The sequence below is a fragment of the Puntigrus tetrazona genome, chromosome 8 (assembly GCF_018831695.1).
Source record: "Puntigrus tetrazona isolate hp1 chromosome 8, ASM1883169v1, whole genome shotgun sequence".
NCBI classification, from domain to species: domain Eukaryota; kingdom Metazoa; phylum Chordata; class Actinopteri; order Cypriniformes; family Cyprinidae; genus Puntigrus; species Puntigrus tetrazona.
This window is the reverse complement of record NC_056706.1, coordinates 6,259,262-6,275,623: the sequence shown is the minus strand read 5'-3', so window position 1 is coordinate 6,275,623 and position 16,362 is coordinate 6,259,262. Positions and strand designations below refer to the sequence as shown.

Sequence of the window (16,362 nt, the reverse complement as noted above, 5' to 3'; positions counted from 1 at the left end):
GAAACGCTAATAAGCAAAGGGGAAATAAAATATGCGTGTTTCCTTTGCAAAAATCACGATAAAACACCATAATGCAGATGTAGCGAAAGTCGTTGGGGACTCTGAATCAAACGGAACGCACGCGTCTCTAGACGCGTTATTTAACGCGCGTTGTAAATACGCGACGCGTTCCGTCTAAACGAGACGGAGCTGCTAAGAAGTTGTTCAGAATGTCTGCATTATATTATAATATTTATACTTTAATTACTGGACCTGAATTGATTGTTACTGTGATAATACTTTTGTGTTGCAGGGGGAAAGCGCGCAGTCTGAAGTAACGCGCTCGCTTGTGTGTGTGTGGGTCGCTAGTAATATTAAGTTCATTTTCTTCAAAAGCAACAACCATCCACTTTCTCTTTCAGCTCATTCCGTCTCAGGCTTGTTGTAAGTGCACTGCAAACACCTGCATATTTTCAGTTTAGGCGATCGAATAGTTTTCCCAGGTGATATAAAGTGTACCTGGCCAATAAACTGGTTTTATTCGAATTAAAATCTTATTAAATATGACTCTGTTAACTTGAGTAGGGTAGATTAGGCCTGCACCGAATGTATTTTTGAAGTTACTTTATAGCTACTCAATAAATCTGGGGCTTAGCAAGGTGTAGTGTTTTTAAATAAAATTTTAATAAATACTTTTATACGTCAAGGATGCATTAAATTAATCAGTGAAACTGCTGGTAATTCAGCTGCGTGACAGGAATAAATTATATTTTTAAAAATATAATAAAGTAAAAGTTATTTATAACAGTTAAATATACTAATATTTCACAATAGCATTGTTTTGGTCAAATAAATGCAGCCTACATGAGCATAGTAGACTACCTTTTGAAAACGTTACAAAACTGACCTCCGACCTTTGGAATTGCACATATGACCTTTATGATATATAAATTAAATGTTTTAAACGACTTTTTCTACAGGCCTTCCTTTCACTGTTGGGAGTCCACAGAGAGGCACACATTCAGGGAACAGACCTCGTGAGTACTGTGACATGATGCATGCATTTTATTATTTTAGGTCACTTTTTAATCTAAACATAAAAAAGTAAAGTGCTGTCTGTTTTTCGCCATAAAACATCAAATGTTCGTTACATGCCGGTTAAACCTGTACACCTTGACTTTTTCTCTCCAGCTTCCAATGGTGGATATGGCGGTGTTCTTGTTCTTTCTTCTAAGCAGTTTGATTCTTCTGATCTTGGATCACAATCAGTTGAAAGGCTCTTTGAAACGATCTGAACTGCTCACTAAGCCCCAGAGGTTTTTCCTTCAAATTGATTTTTTTGCCAACTTTATTTGTGGACTCATGTGGTTGGTTTTTCCAGGATGGCTACATGGGTCACAGGTAAAAACGTAACTTAACTACAGCTGCTGTGAACACTTGAACTATATTTGACACAAATGTATTAAGAATTTCAAAGAGGTCATGTCAGCTAAAATGCTTCGTGCGTTAATGCATTGTGTATTCGTCCATCGTAGATTAATGGATCTGAGGATCATCTTTATCTCACTCGGGCATTCGGAGCCATGATGGTCGGAGACAGCTTTGTTTCTTTTACTACTCAGAAGCAAATGGGAACCTGCGAGGTATCTGTCTTCAGCAGCCGGGCTGTGGTATGTCATATCATCAAAACATATTACAACTGTTAACACTGATTTTACTCCATGATGATTACATATCCTTTTGTGTTCAAAAACAAGATAAAACATCTGTGCTGGGGTCAAAATGACTTGCATTGTTTCCATTCAATTACCAAAAATCTAAAGAGTCATCTTAAAACACAAACTTCTATTGTTGCTTTACAGAGACTAAAAAATAAAAAAATATGTAAGAAATGTTGTATTTTTATGGTGTTATTTCTACCGTATTAGGGGTATACATTTATTATACAGTATATTACATATTGCAACATTTCTAGTAATTCAGATGCCAAAAAACCCAAATGCAACTTTTGACAGTTTTTAAAAATGTCATCATTTCTCACGTATTTCATATTTTAGTGCCTGATGAACTACAATACAGGTTTTCAGTTTTTTCCTGACTCTTTAGTGTTCGTTTTTGGCAAACTGCATGAAACCAATGGGGGCTCAAAAAGTCGTTACCCTAAATGAGAAGCGTTCACAAAAGTTCAAGAGGAAATAAATAGTTTAACCAGTAATTCGAGCATTTTGAATATCGAATGTGTGATTAATTCACCTCAACACGACGGTATGTATGAATCTGTCCCCATTTAGGGAACCGGCGGTTGTCATCTTCATGATCCACACCCAGCTCGCCACATCTGCATGGAAACCCCGCATCTCTGTTTGGGACTAGTAGGGTCAGTCTGTGGGCTGGAAACTCCATCTTTGGCTACCTGAGCTCCAAAGACACAACCACACAGTCGGTGAATGATATATACTGGCGTGCTGTACAGAGAAAAGACGGAAGGCTTCATGCACAATAGATATTTTGTCATATGCATATATATATTATGACATAATTGAGTGCATTTCTATGCTTTATTATGTTTTTGACAAACTATTTATACTGTAAATATAGTTGTTTTATGAATATTAAATCTGCATTCTTTTGTAAATGATGGTTCTTTTTAAAATGTAAATATTGTAAGCAAATTCACTTTAAATATGCAATGTAGATATGCAAATACAGATAGAACTTGTCTGTTGACTTCAACGGCACTCCATATAAGTAAAAGTGCTTTGTCAGCTGTCCATGAACCGCCTCCTTTCACACATTCAGGTGTGAGTCATTCTCCTGCAATATGCATGGAACCATTTGTTTTATGACTTTGGATGCAACATTTGATGCTCCTGCAAACAGAATTGAAAATATATGAACATTGTAGGATGTCAGAATTGTTTTATATATCAATATACACACACACACACACACATATATATATATATATATATATATATATATATATATATATATATATATATATATATATGTATATATACACATATATATATATATATATATATATATATACATGTATATGTATATATACATATATATATATATATATGTGTGTGTGTATTTTAGCATCCTGCTATTGTTTAGTGTTTTTTTCAAATACGTTCCTCTAAAAGTGTTTCTTATCAAAATTGCCAGATTCTGGTTCCCATGAGAACATACACTGTTCTTTCTTTTTTCTTTCTTCTGGCCAAGTCGCTCCATCTTCTACGGCCTCATTCTTGAGTCGATTGTCACTGGCAGCTTTGTGAGTGTTTGGCAGTCGTTTGGTCTCTTTGGCAAGACCTGTGTGAGCAGTAACATTGACCTTAATTGAACTTTATTCCTCCTGCAGTGGCCATGATGTAGTCCAGCTTAACAAGACCGTGCAAACCCAAATAAATAGCTTTACCGTGCAGCTGAGATCTATTAACACCTCTAACCCGGCACAAGAGCTCTGCTCCAGAGCACGACGTGTTTTCAATTTAGCCACTTGGTGGCGCTGTGTACACAGATTACAGCCTCTGGTTTTCTTAAAAACTTAAAGCTGACAACAGTGCTGGTAAATTTACCATGAACTCTTGTTATTAAAATGCCATTTCTAAATTACAGCTGGATAATCAGAACCAAAACTACTTTTGATGTAGCACAATTATCCTAATAAGCTCTTTATCTTAGAAAATTAAGCAGTAAGATGGTTTTAAAGGCTTGGTTCATGATGCCTGTTAAATACAGTCCCTCTATTTCTCATAAACACTCAGTATTCGCTCACCAATAAATGAATATTATATCATCGGTTAATCTCACTTTGTTGCATTTTTTTCCCTCCTTTTTTTCTAGAACACAAAAGGAAAACATTCTAAAGAATTGAACCGTTTCCATGCAATTACAGTGAATCAAGACCGAAGCTTTTGAGCTTCAAAGTGCACAAAAGAACCTCAAAAGTAACATAAGAGTAGTCCATGGGTCCTCTGAAGCCATACAATAGAAAGTGGACCAAAATTAATGTTGATGGAAAGCACATGAGCAAGAAACAATTATACATTTATTATCGATTTACACAAGGAAACGTAATATATTCTCGCGTAATAAACTCCAATTATAATAACTAATAAATATATAATATATCAACTCATATATATCGATATATTTATTAAATGAATGCTGTATCATACATGCTGCCTTCATGATCCACCTCTCTAGATAAATAAACTTTTGTCCCCACAAATCTAATAACTCTATATTTAACGCTTTAAGATAGAGCGCCCGACCAATTTTCCACTTGCAAACGATGTTGTAAAGAATCACAACACATTTACCGTTTTACTATTTAGTCAGTTTTACTGTTATTGACTTTTTAACAAGACCTATAACAAATCATTCGAGCATCTCCAGCGTTACGCGCAGCCGAGGTCTGATTCGGGCAACTTTGCAGGCCTGCCTCCAGATATAGCGCGTTAAAGGGGCGGACCTGACAACCGAGGGGTGTGATGTGATTGGCTCGCCGGGGGGGACCTGTGATACAAACAAGCGCCGGAGAGACACCAGAGTGACACTTCTGCCTCAATGAAATAATTCAGCTTAATTCACCCACGTTAACTTTCTTCAAGAATGCCACCACTTTTCACATATTTTTAGCACAAGAGAAGCTGGATATTTTATATGTAGGTCTTTTTTGCTTGGGGAAAACAGGATACAGGATAAAGTCGCGATGCCTAAAGCCTCTCCTTCCGACGTGACGCACGGTTTCTTTTATAGTCTTCAATAAATCTGAAATGTTTTGTTATGTAAATACAGGACAGGAACAGGCGGTCAAGCGCAAGCGGTCTGTTTGGACAGCGTGGCCCAGGCCCCAGTGCAAAGCCATAACTAAACCTTGATGAAAACAACAAAATGACTTTGGCGGAGAGTCCAATCTCAAGTCAGATTAAAGTCTTCACTGTAACCGCCGAGCCCAGAAGAGAAAGATTCACAAAGTCCAGCCAAAGCTGGCGTCAGCGAACGAGAAACAGTAGGGCAAAATGTGTTTATTTCTTAAAATGCTAATATTAACGTGAACAACCACAACAAAGATTTTTTTTATAAGGCATCAGCTTTTTACGCAACTGGCGTTTGAAATGCGATTGGTTGCTTTTTGTTGTTTTGTACGGTGACAGAAAAAGCGCACGAGGAAGTTTTTCGTCTTTCGCCCGCGAGACGTTTTTGGAGAATGGCAAATTATTGCAAAACTATTCCCGAGCCCCATGTGTTTGTTGCGTTCTATCACGCTCCACTGTTTTGAATGAAAACGTTTTCTGTGCGCACCGATGTGAAAATTCAAGGTCTCTGTTGTGAATATTTGCATAACGTTTTGTAATCTTTTCCTGAACTGAGAACTAGTGAATGTGTATTTATTTATTCATGAATATTAATTCATTTTAAGCCATTAAAGGACCTTGCATGTCTTAATATTCATGATCAAGGCCTTGTAAATGCGAGGTAATGTCGTCTTTATAGAACTTATTGTCAGGTTTTTTTTATTTAACATATATTTGTAAAATAACATTAAAGCATTTTGGTTTAAGGTTTGAGACAACTTTGGTTAAATGTTTTGATCTACTTTAAATGTCGACACACACACGCACACACACATACACATAGTGATAAACACTAATCAAAATTATGTAAAAAATTTGTTAATATATTTGTATCTGTATTGTTGATCTTTTAACGCTACCTGTCAAGTTAACTGAATATGCCACAGCATTTATAATTTCATAATTACATAAAACATGAATATGCATATTTTTGGCAATACCGCTGGATCACAGTCTTGTTTTCCTTAAAAAAAAATCTAGTTTCTGTGCTTGTATCAAGATTTGAATTTGGTTTAAGAAATGTTCACAACACTATTTCAGCTTTTCCCAAACAGTTTGCAGCATGTTATTATTTCTCTTTCTCCGCTGGTCATTTGCTAACCGAGGAGGTAGGAAAAGGATTCAAAATTAGACCATAATTTTTCATGGAATTGCTTTTAAAATGGCAACCTTTGCGGCTCTTTGAAATTCTGTGGCCTCACGAAATGAATGAAAATCAAATGTCGATTTACAAACAAATTGACAACAAGGTTGATTTTATGACAGCGGCGACTTTTAATTGTTTTCTGGTGATTTGCACTCTGACCATCCATTTATGTCCTTTCGGTTGAAAGGATGGATTTGTCTTATACGCCATTTTATCACAGTTGTGGATGTCCGGTGACACACAAATCCAATTCGCCAATTTTCTTGTAAAATTGCAGGTAGTGAAGTAGTAAAGTGCTTCAATTAGAAATGCACAGTTGGCCTATTAGTTGTTCGCTGACCTTGTGTCAGTGCGACTTTGACTGTAAAGTGGAAATGTTTTCCAGTAGACTATTCACCCTCAATGGTTGACTTCTTTTTCATAATTAATAAGCCCTGTTTCCAAAACCTAGGGAGCTGCCACTGTAGCAGCGTTTCAAAAATTCTTAGAACTAAAACCTGTTTCAAAATGGCAGATGTTTAAAGGAATTTAAATATCGTCTGAGATTTTGATGAGTTTATTTCTTCACGTAACAAATTCAGCATTACATCACTTGCTCACCAAAGTATCCTCTGCAGTGAATGGGTGCTGCAGAATAATAAAACCGCTGATAGAAACATCCCAGTGACCCATAAATATTCTCCAGTCCATCAGTAATGTCTTGTAAGTTCCTCCAGTGACAAAATCAACCCCTGTCGTCCATTAAAATACAATACATACTTGTTTAGAACTGTATAGGACTGTTTTGCCCGTGGTTATCGGTGAATATTTCTCTCCTGATTCAGACAAGACAACTTTTTTTTTACTGGAGGAAGCAATACTATGGCTAGAGAGAAAAAACAAGAAGGTCTGAGAAAAACAAGAAGTTACTTGTGATGTTTTTATGAGATGTGTGTACTCTCATTCTGGCGGCACCCATTCACTGCAGAGGATCCGCTGATGAGCAAGTGATGTAATGCTAAATCACATTAAATTGCATTAGTTTAAAAAGTCTGTTTCTGAGTAACACGTTTTTAGGTGAAGCATTGTTTCATAAATATGCAATCATGCATTGCAGATTGCAACACACTCTACAGTACAAGCTTTAAAAAAAAGCACGATACCTGTCACGAGTTATGACTACTTGTTGTCAATCTTGTTCATCTCTGTGCCAGAGCCAGACCCCTTTCTTCTCTGGCTCCACATCAAATAAACTTCCTTTGAAGCTTATTGACTGATCATTCTCACCAAGGAGCACATTTCCTGTAAAGCTGCTTCTTTCAGGGCTACATGTCCTTCTTTGCAAGTAGTAAAAAAAAAAAAAAAAAAAAAAAAAAACAGCTGTGGGTTTTTTCTACATGGGAAAGGAAGTGAATCGGTGATGGTTTTACTAGAGATAAGAAATGAGTTGTCATTCTTTTTTTTTGTCTGTGAAAGAAGGCTCCCCTGAGTCAAGATGTGCTTTTCTTGATAACATCCGTTATAGTGTTCTCCTCACGTATCTCCAGATGTCATCCAACAATGCAGATCTTAGATAATTGGTATATAAAATTGTGTTCAAATCACAATACAATATTCAGCTCATGTTCTACTCCATGAAACTTTGAACAGTTCATGCTTAGATTGAGTAAATAATAATATCCATTACAATTTATTTCATGTAAAATCAGCAGACCCATTTGCCTTTCTCCAAGCATGCACTGGGGCATGAATAATTATGGCTGCAGTGTTTGACCGCCAATTTTATTTTCCAATTGTTGGTTTTATTGTCATGTTTATTAATGTGTAGTCTTTTGATGCCAGAATAAGCCTATTTCTCTTAAAATTATTAATCATGTCACTTCAAACCCATAAGACCTTTGTGCATCTTCAGAACACAAACTAAGATATTTTAAGCTTTCTGACCCTGCAATGCAACAAGGCCCAGATAGTCAATGTGACACAAGTGATTCAACTGTACTTTATGAAACTACAAGAATGCATTTTGTGCACAAAGAAAGAACAAAGGTCTTATGTGTTCGGAATGACATTTTTGCCAGAATTTTTGGGTGAACTATCCCTTTAAATGTGAAATTTAGTCAATTTCCACTCTGTGGTGTGAAGTATTGTAATGTTTTCCAGTAACTTAATGGGATAGTAAATCAAAAAATGTAATTATCACTATTTATTTACTCATGTCATTCCAGACCTGTACTATATGTATATTTCTAATAAAGTAATATAACAGGTTGAGCTAATATAATAATTTTAACTAATATAGTTATGTAATAGTGATGACAACTAATTGTATATATATATATATATATATATATATATATATATATATATATATATATATAAATTATACACAAACATAATTTTTGAGTTAAGTTAATCAAAAATTGTTCTTATGTAAATTGTTGCATTTAATTCAACGTGACAATCGATGCATCTCCTCATGTTTAGTGGAGCAGGCCCTCAAACTGTATATTAAAAATAAATGTATTTCGTTTTAGATAGAAGCAATACAAAAGCAAGCTGCTTATTTCAAAATGCCATTTGCGAAGGCAGCACCAGCAATAGCCACAATCACTGGCCGTGTCCAAAACAATGCCCACAGATTAGCCTTTAATAGTCATTAGGCTTTGTTGGCTCTTGAAAGCCCCAGTGTGCTATGGGATTTCATGCGGCTGCCAGGAGTTTTCCCAGTGTCAGCAGAAGGGGGCATTTTTTGTAAGCTGAACAACAGTAAACAGATTATATGGCAGACAAACAGCAGAAAGTGTTCCTAACTGATCACCTCATTACAGAGGAATAACAAGGCCAGCTAAGATTAGCAGCGGGAATGAGAACTTGATTGTGGTGGTATTACAGAGAGTCCCTTAAACCGTACTGCTTATTAGCTGCAGGTTGAAACGCTCCTGTGTGGGTTTTTAATGGAGTCGGGCTCCTCCTGTAGGCAGGCTGTAGACGTTCCTCAGTGGGATCACATTAACCCTCGCTGTGAGCAGCATGGCTGCCCTACAGAGGCTCTGGAAGTAGGACTGCTAATTTACCTTATTATAATTCAAAGGCGTATTTCACTGGTTGCTTAGTTGCGAGAGAGCTCACTGCATGACCAAGACCTCAGTTTATTTAAATCAACATTTGCGCACTTTGAGCCATTTATTTCAGGCACCACAAAAGAAAGGATATTGACTTTTTGTGCAATAAGTGTTTAATGTTATTGATGTAAGCTGAATGGGTCATTTTAGGCTCATTAGCCTGTGTCTGAATCAGTAACTATTTCAAAATGATTGAAACTGCATTTCATGGAAAACCTGCATGTGAAAAACACATTTGTTGCGCGCTTTGGCCCAGATGCATTAATTTACAGCACCTGTGCAGATGATGTTCTAATCAATACCTTTATACTATATGGTGGCTAACCTTTAACAGCATCGCAATGAACTGAATCTCACGACAACATTTTATTTGTGGGGTGTAGTATCTCTTTAAATTTTTAATACATTTTGCAATACCGACACGTTTCTTTTACCCCCAAAAAAAAACGCAAGCCACTCGTCATCTGACTATTTGCCGTTTTCCCCAAATTATTTTCTAATCCACTGCCTAATATAAAATCCGTTCAAGGCGGTGAGTAACATATGTTTTCACCGCACTTACTCCTCTCCTTGACCGCTCACGAGACAAATAACCTTTGATTTGGAAACATGACCAAAACCAGGTTCGAACAGATTTCCTGGGGAATCTGTCACAGTAGAAGTCTGTATTAATCACTCGCTCACTCGAGCCCCGTCACACCCGGTGTGTGGGTTACTAATGTGTCTCTGGCGCTCTTCTGGACAGCAGCCACTTCCAGTTGTCTGAATGTCTGGTGCAGTTCGAGGAGCTTGCCACGAGAGATACTCCTAACCGTATTAGCAGTTTGCAGGATCGTCTGGGAGGCGTCTAGAAAATAAGAGATGGCATGAGCGGCGACAGTCTTCCGTTTTCAGCGGGGCGCGTGGATGTCCGGCGTCAACACATTTCCAGCTCTTGCTGTCCAAACTCCACCAAAACTTCATCCCGAATGCAGACCGCGTCTGTGTCGTGCTAAAATGCTGCGCTGGCCCTCTGCACGCGGGATTAGTCAAAAGAATATTAAGTATGGATGCAATTCCCATTACAAACCTCATGAAATATGCATAACCGGTATGAATTATAAAGAAAGTCTTCTGAATGTATCACAGAGCAGGACTGGAGGTCATTATGTGGTCTGTTAACGTTTCATATCGGCCGCTTAAAGTTGCATTTGAACTTTGGGTGGCTTGCCCCCGCCACAGCCCTGTCAGCGTGTTTGGCAGGCTTCGCTCAGCCTGCACAGCTGTCTGCAGTCAAGCCTCTGTTAGCGTTTGGCACATGGGCGTCAGCAACGGCTGGAGAAAAATGGAATGTGACATTTACCGCGAAACGTGTTGCCCAATCAAACCCGGGGATCATCAGAGGAGCCAGAGGTTCGGCAGGTCGCTGTTAATGTAAGATTTCAAACCGTGTTTTCAGTACAGTGCTGCGCATCAGGTCAGTGTCAGGGCTCGTGTAAGAAACAAACTTTTTCTTTCCCCCAAAGAGTTACTATTGACAACTCCTAAGATGACTTGTGAAAAAAAAAATCTATCTGTTTTCTCTCAGTGAAACCCTGGTCTCTTAATTGTAACGTTATGGGGATTTTAGTTTTCTTCTGTGTCTTTTATTTTGAGGTTTTCCATTTCCTGTTTATCGCTACCTGTGCTACTTCTAAAAGGTCGTCTTATTACACTTATCTTGTGCAGAAGTGATGCAAGCAAAAACAAACCATACACGGTGGCCCAATATTCACTTCAAAGTGGAAAGAAAGTACTGCCGTTCAGCGTTATAGTGCGTGATTATTTTGGTTATTTGGATAGTTTTTTTGTGTTTGACCTGTATATCTCATGCTTTTTTGTGTGTTGGATGCTGTTTGTTTAATCTTTTTTGTTTTAATTTATTAGTTTATGTTTGATTTAATAAAAGTTGCTTTTGACATCCCTTCATTTGTCAACATTTGCAATAATGTTTCATTACAAATATTAAAATTGGTAACAAATTAGTAGTTTGTGGAAACTACACCTTAAATATAATATATGTAATCAAGGTTTCATTACATTAAAGACATTAGCATATATTGCACATCATCATAGAGCAGTATTATTCTATTCTTTGGAAATGATGACAAATCACAATTGTAATAAAAAAATTAAATAAATAAAAAAATATATATAAAAAATGTGCAATACTTCTTTGCACTAAAATCTTTGTATTTCTTATATGTTGCACTCAAACATTAAAGACTTGCACTGATTCTTCTTCATCATCTTCATTATATATTCTCATTTAAATTTCTTTCACAAACTATGATTTTGCTACTGGCTGTAGTCAAAGGCAGGTGGTATTTATCATTTATTTTAGAGAGCATTTAATTGGAAGTGAATTAGCCTAGTATATGCACCTGTGAACAAGATGACTCATCCTTTTCATTTTTCTGTTAATGATAAATGCGTGTGCATGCTAAAATTCATTTGTGAACTTTGAGTACGCTAGCACACAGAAATTTAATATTAAAAAAGTTAATATTAAAGGACAGGACGCCACACAAACTCCACTTATGATTTAATAGGGGTTTTAATGTGTCTTTCAAGATTCAGAAGAAGTCGGTTTTGCACTGCTAAACTCCACATGAATAATGATAGATTTTTCCAGTAGTAAGAGTAATCAAAGGAAATATCGTTTTCCTCGTTACAACGCCATTACTGACAATAAACAGTGGCGTTACTTTAATTTATTATAGGCTGAATTCATTTTAATGTGCGCGCACTCTGTGGCGTACCTGTATTTGACATAAACTCTAGTGTGAAGGACTCAAGCTTTGACTCACACACACAAGAAAGATAAGAGTTAGAGTCTTACATAAAGTTTTATTTTCCTGTCAGAATAGTTCCTTTGGAACTATTCCGCTTTCTAGGTAAATACTCGGCTAATGGGCGGAACTAATGAGCTAACGACAATCTTATTGGCTGGCAAATCACCTATTGTCGTCCGTTTTGATTTCAGCCAATCAATTTGAGCGAACATGAACAACGTGATTAATATTCATGAACCCAGCAGCTCTTTCATCCTAGTGCGTTTTATATTAATTAGTAATAAAAATTTAGTTTGTTATCACAGTTATTTTTGTTTCCCCCTTTTTTCTTTATAAGAACGCAAATATACATTCATGGTTATTCTAATGACTAAAGTTCTATCGTCTTATGCTAAGCTAGCACAATATTGTTGCTATATATTAATGTTAATAATATTAACAATATTATTGCTATAAATATAAACTACACAATATTAATGCTATAAAAATACTATGACAGTTCGATTCCCAAGGTGTCCATATTGATAATATCTACAATAATATATTGAATTTGATAGATTGCCTCTCACATTGTTCCATTATAATAATGTTTTATAGTAATAATTTAATAACATTTATTGTTCTTTTCATTCATTTAATATGTTTTATAGGGGACATTCAAGTTATGTGTGTATTTTAATAGTTACTTTTCCTTGTAATTAGTTACTTTTATAGTGACGAACTATAACTGATTATTTTACATGCCCAACACTGATCGTGAAGCAGGTAGACATAAAAAAAGTGGAACTGAAACCGCTCAGACACAAAAATATTTTCCACATACTAATTTTCTGAATTAAATACAATTGTGGATGAGTGGCGTGTGATAGACATCAGACTGGTTTGATCCCGATACCACCCTCGTCTTGATAAGGCAAGCAATATTGGGTCTCTGTGAATTCCAAAGGCGTTTTCTTTTTCCTTCAGCAGACACTTTCAGCAGCAAGAGAGACAACAAGTCAAAGGAAGCAAGATGGAGAGATAAGAATACAAAAGGAAATTGAGAGAGGGGCGTCCTCGTGTCTGTGCCCTGCAGAGCCACTCTCAGTATTTGCGCTCGTCTCTTTCCTATCTAGGTCCTCTGGATTTGGTGAAGGTGGCGTGTCAGTCACCCGTGGTGATGTGATGCGACGATGTCATCGCCGCGCAGGTGCGGTGCACTTGTCACAGCCTCAGCTGGCTCGCTCCATTAGTGTCCGCCAGATCTCCAGCGCCGCAGCCACACACCACCTTCTCAGACCAGTCGGGCCTCGTTTGCCCAATTCGAGCCTGAGCGGGCGCTGCCTGCATGCACCTCAGACATGATGGACACCAAAGCTGTCTCCGTTGTAGTCGCCATTTACAGAACAGCGCACAAAGGGCACAGCGGCGTCTGAGAAGTCGGGCGAAGAAAGACAATAAGGATAAGCCTGACCTCGAGCTTTTTCTACATTTATCCTTTTCCCCTGTGTGGCCTTTACAATAATCCAAAATTCATTTTTTCTCAAGGCACAAAGTCACCAATGGGAGTGCATGCAAAAAGTAATATTTTTGTTGTTTGTTCAGTTGGATTATAACGAGCCAGTGCAACACATCTCTTAAACTTTTATATAGCCTAACCTTAGCGGCGAGCCTTTTCAATCGTTGGCCTTAATTAAACTGGCATGCTTTTCATGGGAGTTTTGGTGGAGGTAAATGTGTAAGAGAGCAGATTAAGGCTTGTTTTTGTGTATGTCCAGTTATGGAATGTAAATAGACAGTTTTTGTGTTAAGTCGTATTAACTTTATTGGGAAGAGAGAATTTAGCTTTTATTTAGCTGATCTAGTCCCAAAATATGAAAAATGCTGAAATAACAGAATGATTTCTGAAGGATCATGTGACCGAAGACAGTAGTAATGATGCTGAAAATCATCTTTGCTGTCACATTAAATTTTAAAATGAGTCTTTTTCTGTATTTTAGATCAATAAATGTAGCCATGATTATAAAAGCGCTTAAAATCATTATTTCACCTACAGTCACTTAACATACAGAAATATTGAGCTACACTGAGGGGAAATTGTGTTTTGTAACCTAACCGTATCGTGAAGCAGATGTGGATTATAGAATCAAGGCTTTTTGAAGCTTTGAATCAATTGAACCAATTGAAAACGATTCACTGTTTTGAAATTCTTGAAACTGCACACTGAGGACACCTGCTGGTTAAAGTCGTGCACATGCAACGAAAACGCCGCAAAACATTCAACAACATGTTGGCGTTCGATAAAAACAAAGTGTTTCCATTCATATGCAATCTGAAATATAAATGAATACAGTGACGGGACTGGAAAAGCACCACAAGCCAAAGGACTCGAACTCAGGTCGGTCCCGACTATATTATATACAGACGTTTTTTATAGCGCTTTTTTGGTACGTGGCTTCCTACGGTTTTGAAAATGTATTTTTTTAAATGTAGTAACACAGCCTCAAAAGAAAAGGTTCGCAGCGGTTTTCACAAGCAGTGTTTCGAACCTGCCCGTCACTAATCATTAAATAACGTGAATTAAAAACATTTTTAAACACATTCTGGAAGGCCGCACCGCGGTTCCTTCCGAAAGGCGTTTACGCCGGCAAAGGTGCTCTTGTATCCTCACCGTGCGTTACGCCTGAACCGAAGCAGTTTTAGCACCTTATTTCTATGTAAAAGACTTAGAACAGATGCTGTTAGGGAGTTGTATGTTAAGTGGGAGAAACTCAGTGGCCTGAATGTAATTTGGCCACTACCCTATAGTGCAGAGAAGTCATTATGTAAACTTCATCTGACAGCATTCTAGAAGAAGCAGAAAAAAACTTGCCTTTTTTAGGGACCGCTTTGTGGCTCCGAGTAGAAGCTTGTTACATACGTGCTGCAAAAAAATCCTCCTCAGAGGGCCGGAGGCGGCATCTCTGAGGCAATTCTCAGAGTTCATTGCAGGCGGCAGTTGAGATCAAGACCATTTATTGGTCCCTTTGGTATGCCTAGATCTTCTGTAATGCTTTCTTTTTTTATATCTCATATGGTGGTAATTTACTCAACTCCCATGCCCGGCGTCCCCTGCCAGTTAAGTGTTGATGTTTCACTCGACTGTGTTAAAACAAAACCACCGCTGGATATTAACAGATGAAGAACAATTTGCTGAATGAGTAAATCATTAAAAAAAGCGATTAAATAAACATACACACTAGCTCTGTTCGGAAATCTAGTGAGCTGCCTCATTGCCTCGTAGGCAGCTCCTAATAAGGAAACAACCAGAAGTCACGGAAAATCATCCAAGCAATTTCCCACATTAGCAGCACTATAAAAATGCTAATACTTGACTCTGGGTTAAATTAAGTATCTTTGTTTTTATCCGTATTATTGGAGTATGCTACAAAATTGTAGCCTACCATTTTAGCGTTTGTTAAAAAGTAAGCGTTAATCACTGTTTCTTTGTAATTGTTTGTGAAATTACTCGCATTTCTGGAACCATTTTTAATGCAATTTCATTTGTAACCAACATGTTTCACAGAGCTTGTTGCATTGTATTCTGACATTTCGCTGCCAAGGATACTGGCTAAAACCTGGCCAAAATGAGGCATCTTAGGAGACATAGTTAAGATGCCTACCTTCCAGGAGCAGCTTCTGTGCTTGTGATGCCTTGAGATGCCGCCTCTGTAGGGGCTCCGCCTGGGTTTTGGCACAGTGTGTAGCTGGCTGACTGTTAAGATTTGTTTAGTTGGCTTCAAGGAAACAGAAATGACAAATGTGGCTTGCGGTACATTCAGCTATGTGTAGTAAACTCTCTGTTCTTCTGATGGGGTCAGTTTGGAGGAAAATGATTCATATTTTTAACAGGCTTGTTTTTACAGTCACTGGGTTTTAAAAAGTGCGCTAAATATCTGAAGAGTTTTGTGCCGATTGTGAGAGAACCAAAAAGTTGATATATATATAATTAATTTAAATTTTTTTATTTCATGAAGTTGTCACATAGATCACCATTTGTGTCTTAAAAGCAAAACTAGATGAACTTTAGTAAACTTAAATTAGCTTTATATAAAAACAAAACAAGTTCATGATGTGCCCTCAATTATATTGCGTCTTACATAAACATGTATGCGTGATCATTTGCTTTATTATATATTGAATTGTACATGTTTATTTAACCCTGTTTTTACATTTGGATTATCTTTCGCATTTACCTAGCAATAGTTTTATAACATAGTCCCTAGTTTCTATCTATCTATCTATCTATCTATCTATCTATCTATCTATCTATCTATCTATCTGTCTATCTGTCTATCTATCTATCTATCTATCTATCTATCTATCTATCTATCTATCCGTCTGTCTATCTATCTATCTATCTATCTGTCTGTCTGTCTGTCTGTCTGTCTGTCTGTCTGTCTGTCTGTCTGTCTGTCTGTCTATCCGTCTGT

At 37.2% G+C, this 16,362-nt stretch overlaps 1 long non-coding RNA gene across 1 annotated transcript; it reads left to right on the top strand.

Moving 5' to 3' along the window:
- The first annotated feature begins 413 nt into the window (after positions 1-413).
- Positions 414-1,740, top strand: LOC122350799. Its single transcript, XR_006251622.1, has 4 exons — positions 414-423; positions 960-1,016; positions 1,171-1,380; positions 1,515-1,740. It is a non-coding gene; the product is annotated as an uncharacterized LOC122350799 (long non-coding RNA).
- Positions 1,741-16,362: the final 14,622 nt, after the last annotated feature.